We start from the raw sequence: 6,800 nt of genomic DNA on the forward strand, positions 1-6,800 counted from the left end.
CGTTAAAAAAAAAGTCATTTTGTACTTGGGCAGAAAACAATCTCTGTTCAGTGTCAGGCACCAAGAGAGTCTGAGAAGTGAAAGAATGATGTGATAATTTGTCAGAAAAACCTGAGACTGTGTTGTTTCCCTGTTACACCTTGGCAGCAACTGCCCGAAACTTTAGTGTGTCCCTCAGTGTGTCGATACAGATCTTGGAATATGCTCGGCTGGAGCACTCGTTTAAGATCAACTATTCCCAGTAGAGTATTGGCACTGAGTTTTTGTGGCTTAATGGGTAAGACTGTAGCTTCTGATGTAGTGGATTTGAGGTTCAAAACCCTTTTGGGGTGTTGACTTTTTAAGCCTGGTCTTTGTGGTGGCTGATTTCTGTCTCGTATCAACTCCATCTCAATCCAAATTGACTGGATTTTTCAACTACTCCGTTAAAAATCACTTGCCAGCTTCGAGATTATGACAAATGCTCTTCAGAAGAAATTTGCACAAGGTAATTCCAGGATTTGGGAGATCTTGGGGTGAATTGTCTGAAAGAGATAGCACAGCCTCAATGGGCTGAATGCCTGCTAAGATCCTGTTGAATTGTCCTCAATGCAGCTTTTGGCAACATCTCCACTTCCTCCTTCCCCAGTAACTGCAAATATCTTCAAGGTGCTGCACACAATAACATTGAGACCTTTTCTATTTTCCTGTCTGCTCCATTTTCCTCAGACTTGAGTTGTGCAAAGTTGGATTTTGGTGGATTTCTTGTCTGTTCGTTTGGGGAGAAATGGGTGGTAAGATCAATTTTATCAAGCAGCCAATGATTTAGCATGAGATGGAAGGGGGAACAACCAATCAGTGTGAGTATAAAACTCAGAGAAGAACACAATATGAGAGGTTCAGGGTAAAGTATTTAAAGGCTGCCATTTCAATATTGCCAATGTGGCCCCAGAGGTTTAGTGGCAAAGGAACTGGTTTCCTAGCCCTGGAATTGTGGGTTCATGTCCCATCTGGGATGGCTAACTTTTAAGCCTTGACTTCACGGCTGATCTTCTTTGTCTGATGTCAAGTCGATTTCTCATCTCCCCTGGAAACGTCCCCAGGTCTGTGTTGGGTTTGGTGGGATGTTGTGTCAGAAAAATACAGAACTTTGTGGGGTCTGCAGGATATGGGGCTAAATCACCCCTCTCTCTATGTCAGACTTGGAGGGATCAGTCAAAAGTGTCATCTTTTTTTGAATAAAATCTCTAACTTGAATTAGACAAAAGAGGTCCCTGTTCGGTAGCTCGTGTTTCCGTGCTAACTGATCGAAGGACATCATTGTGTCTCCCTCAAACAAGTCACCCACGCAAGACACACCCCTAACTGCCCAATGTTTGGATCCTGAATCTCTCATCCGCGGTTGCAAACCCGGCATACCCGGTGTAAGAGAAGATGTCTTACCAAGATTGCCTTCCCTCTGCCAAATTGCCCTCCGTGCTTTAACAGTATCGATAACTATTGGGTTATGCCAATATTCCCTAACTGTCCTCATTATGTCCAAACACAGCAAGTGAGTAAGGGGTCACCTTAGTCTGGGAGGTTTCAATATCTAACCATATTGAAAGAGGGTCCCCACAAGACCAATCCCTCATGTAGGATAAAAGTGAGCTTAGTTGGTAGCTTTTAATGTCTGGGAGATACACTCCCCCCAGTCTGTGAGACAATTGCAGTTTAGCTCATTTAATGAGGGGCCACTGACTATGACAAATAAAGGGGCTGAACCAGACGTTCAGTCTCCTGAATGTTTGCTTATCGAAAACCAGGGGGAGCATCCATATAGGGGATAATAAACGAGGGAGAATATTCATCTTAATAAACACTATCCGACCCAACCACGAGACCAGAAGCGCCTCCATCTTTGAAGGTCTTGTTTGATTTTGTCAAATAATTGAACAAAATTGTCTTTGAACAGCCGATTCAGAACTGGAGTAATGAACATGCTCAAAAACACAGAACCCCCCTGTGACCATTTAAATGGGAATCGATATTCACCCTCAAGACTTAACACTTTCATAAGACCACCCATAGACATAGCCTCTGATTTTGCAAGATTAATCTTGTCCTCCAAAAAGGTGCCAAACACACAGATGCATGCTAACAGGCGAGGTACTGAAACTGCTGGATTTGACGAAAGAATGAGGACATTGTCCACATACGATAAACTCTGATGTAAATTTGACCCCACGTCTGGAGCTGATATATTGGGATCCCTATGAATGTCCTCCACCAATGATTCAATCCTCACTGTAAAAAGCAGTGGGGAAAGGGAACAGACCTGCCGACTGACCCCAAAAATGTTAACATTGCTTGATCACACCCTGTTGGTGATGATTGCAGTGAGAGGGTCATTGTGGAGAACCTTTACCCATCTTATAAAAACTTCGCCCAAAACAAACCGCTCCAGAGTATAGAAAAGGTTCACCCTCTCAACTCGGTCAAGCGCCTTCTCTGTATCTAGAGAAATCACCAATCCCTATATTGACTGTTGTTGACACACTTGAATTACATTAAGCAGCCTCCTAACATTATTGGAGGATCTGCGGCCCTTTATGAAGCCCGTCTGGTCCTCTTTAACAATAGAAGGTAACACAGTCTCCAGCCTGAACACAAGAGTATTAGAGAGGATTTTAAAGTCCACATTTAAGAGTGAAATGGGCCTGTACAAAGCAAAGTCCCCCAGGACCTTCCCTTTTTTAAGAATAAGTGAAATTTTGCCCTCTCTCAGAGATGGCAGGAGACAATCATGGCTGTATGAGTCATTAAACATGTTGAACATCGGGCCTGACAATATGTTTGTAAATTCCTTCTAGAATTCGCTGGGAAGTCCATCAGGACCGGGTGCCTTTCCACTCTGAAGCTGCTTCACAGCCTCCTGCACCTCTTGCTCTGATAAAGGGGCATTGAGAAAAGACTCTTGTTCAGGGGTCACATCCAGGAGCTCCAGATCCTTGAATAAAGCCTCCATTTTGGCCCGCCCCTCCTCACAAACCTCAGATTGGAATAACTTAGAGTAAAATCTCTGGAATGACACATTAATCTTTTTGGAGTCACACGTTCGGTTCCCAGACCCTTCCCTAATCACCGTAATGGCTTGAGGGGCGCTCATTTTCCTAGCAAGATATGCTCAGTATTTACCAGGCCTGTCTCCATGATCATATAACCTTTGCTTTGCAAAACTAAGCTTGTTCTTTGCTGTCTGCGTGAGCACGGAATTCAATGCAGACCGCAGCGCCGTAACTTGACCAACGAGGACGTGTCAAAGTAGGCCTTCTCAGCTGCCTTCAACCGTGCTTCGAGGAGACATTGCTGCTCACCCTTCTGCCGCATCCTACTGGCAGTGTAGGAAATAACTGACCCACTGGCATAGGCTTTGGCAATTTCCGAAAGGAAGGATTGGCTACTAACCGAGTGTGAGTTAATGTCTAGGAAAGCCCAAAATTCCCGAGACAAATGCTCCACAAACGTATTATCCTTGAGGATAAAGGGATCCATTTGCCAATGCCTTGGACCCATTGTAACGTCCTTAATCTTAACCAACAGGTACACTGGAGTGTGATCAGAGATGGTAATATTACCGATCGTACAAGGTGCCACCAAGTCCAGGGTTGCCACGGGGATTGGAAAAAAATCAATCCTGGTGTGACATCTGTGTGGATTGGAAAGAAAACCGTAAAATCCCTGCCTGTAGGATGGAGACACCTCCAGAAGTCCACCAACCCTCACTCCACACACAGATCCACTAATTGTTTAGTTTGTACAGAGGGGATCAGAGTGGGGGGGCCTTTGGCCAACCTCTGTACTGTGGGATCCATGAGACAGTTAAAATCTCCCCCATCAGTGATATGCCAGGACTCTAGACTGATCAATTTAGAAAAAGCATCTAGCAAAAAGTTGTTAGGATGAGCTGGAGGGCAATAAGCATTTAAAACACCATACTCTTCCCCATTTATCAAGGCTATAAGAATTACAAACCTCCTACGTGTGTGTCTTTAACACCCTCTAGTAACTTAAATGGGAGATTCCCCCTCACCAAACAGCCACTCCCCTCCTTCTGGTATGAAATGATGTGAAGTAAACCTGATCAAGGCCATTCTGCTGCAGTTTCAAATGCTCCCTGTCATCCAAGTGCATCTCCTGTAACAAAGGAATATCCACTTTCTCCTTTCTAAGACTCAAAAATACCATTTTCCTCTTAATTGGTGAGTGACTTCCCTTGATATTCCAGGTTCACCATTTAATCACATCATTAGACTTAACCTTCTGCAGTAACATTTAAATTCCAGAGAGGAGGAACACGAACCACAAATCACTGAGCCTTAGTGTCATATGATCCATCAAATATAAAAACTACATAAACTGAAACCACTACATTTAACAAACCTACAAAACTATCAAAGATTAAAAGCAATACAAACCACCATATAAAGTGCCAATGGCGCTGAATAGGGAAACTCACCTCCTGCCCAAAGTGGGCAACTACCCATCGCAAACTACCCATAAGTGGGCATCTAGCCATCCCAACCATTTTCCCTCCTTCTAGCTAGAGCCGTACCACAAATACAAGCAGAATATACCATGGAATAGCAATATGAATAAAGAAAAAAAAACATTTAAGATCAATGGGGTAAATACCCCACCCATCCTCTGGTATAACTTCACTTAGAAATTGAAAGTACACATCTCAACCGCCACCAAACACAGTTTAAACCGGATTATTACCAATCGGGAAAACAAGGAAAAGAAAGCTCCAACTGGACTTCCTCGGTTTTTTAAAAAACAACAAAGACATAACCAAACAACACTATTTGTAGATACTAAATTGTTCAGATTCAGTTAATTTGTCCACAAAGTCTCTTGCCTTCTCCGATGTATCAAAGAGATGTACGGATCCATGTAAGGTTATCGGAGCACCGCCGGATACCTCAGAGAGTACTGGATCCCAAACTCCCTCAGTCTTCTCTTGGCAGAAACATTATCCGTCAGGGGGTGGGAATTAAACAGCCAGGGCTGACAAAGGAAGTCAGGAAATGTATCATAGGGAAAGAGAGAGCCTACAAAGTGGCCAAGAGCACTGGGAATTCAGAAGATTGGGAAGACGACAAAAACAAACAGAGGATAACAAAGACATAGAAATAGGAAGGAGAGGATCAAATATGAAGGTAAGCTAGCCAGTAATATTAGAAATGATTGTTAAAGTTTCTTTCAATACATAAGAAACAAATGAAAGGCAAAAGTAGAAATTGGGCCGTTCCAAATTGATGCAGGAAGGTTCGTGAAGGGAGATGAGGAAATGGATGAAGAACTTGGTAAATACTTTGTGTCAGTCTTCACAGTGGAAAACATGAGAATTATCCTAACAATTAAGGAGAGTCAGGGGGCAGATTTGAGTATGGTAGCCATTACAAAAGCGGAAGTGCTAGAAAAGCTAAAAGGTCTAAAAGTTGATAAATCTCCCGGCTCCCGGTCTACATCCTAGAGTTCTGAGGGAGGTGGCTGAGGAAATAGTAGAGGCTAAGGTTCAGTGTTGGGGCCACAGCTGTTCACTTTATATAGTAATGATCTGGATGAAGGGACTGGGGGACATTCTGGCGAAGTTCACCAATGATGCAAAGTTAGTCAGACAAGCAGGTTGTTCTGAGGAGGTGGGGAGGCTGCAGAAAGATTTAGACAGTTTAGGAGAGTGGTCCAGGAAATGGCTGATGAAATTCAACCTGAGAAAATGCTTGGACTTGCACTTTGGCAAAAGGAATACAGGCATGGACTGTTTTTTAAACAGTGAGAAAATTCTTAAAGCCAAAGTACAAAGGGATCTGGGAATGATAGTCCAGGAATCTCTAAAGTTTGACTTGCAGGTTGAGTCTGTGGTTAAGAAAACAAATGTAATGTTGCCATTTATCTCAAGAGGGTTGGAATGTAAAAGCAGCGATGTCCTTCTGAGACTTTATAAAGCTCTGGTTAGGCCCCATTTGAAATACTGTATCCAATTTTGGGCTCAACACCTCAGGAAGGACATACTGGCACTGGAGCATGTCCAGCGGAGATTCACACAGATGATCCCTGGAATTGGAGGCTTAACATACAATGAACAGCTGAGGATCCTGGGATTGTATTGATTAGAGTTTCGAAGGTTGAGTGGAGATCTAATACAAATTTACTAGATAATGCGTGGCTTAGAAAGGGTGGATGCTGGGAATGTGTTTCCATCAGGACCCATGGGCACAGCCTGAGAATTAGAGGGGGGTCAATTTAGAACGGAAATGAGGAGACATTTCTTCAGGCAGAGAGTGGTGGGCCTGTGGAATTCATTGCCGTGGAGCGCAGCAGAGGCCAGGACGTTAATTGTCTTCAGGGCAGAGATTGATAAATTCTTGATCACGCAAGGAATTAAGGGTGACGATGAGAGTGCCACCAAGTGGCGTTGAAATGCCCATCATTCACCATTGAATGGCGGGGTGGACCCGATGGGCTGAATGGCCTTACTTCCATTCCTATGTCTTAGGCTCATCATTGTAAGGTTTACCACCACTGAGAAGTCCTGGAAAGGCATGGGCTTTAGGCACAGGCAGTTATCGAAGGCTGGAATTGAACCTGGAACCCGGGTATTGTGAGGCAGCAGTGCGAACCACTGAGTCACCTGATTCTGGGAGCTGCCACAATTCTCTCCTTCGCTCTGTACTTCATGCAGGTTTTGAGCAAAGGAAAATGTAGTTCTGCAAATACAAATTCACCCCACAAATGTATATGTGCTTGTGTGTGTGTGTGTGTGTGTGTGTGCGTGT

The sequence above is a fragment of the Chiloscyllium punctatum genome, chromosome 18 (genome assembly GCF_047496795.1).
Source record: "Chiloscyllium punctatum isolate Juve2018m chromosome 18, sChiPun1.3, whole genome shotgun sequence".
In the NCBI taxonomy this organism is placed as follows: Eukaryota; Metazoa; Chordata; class Chondrichthyes; order Orectolobiformes; family Hemiscylliidae; genus Chiloscyllium; species Chiloscyllium punctatum.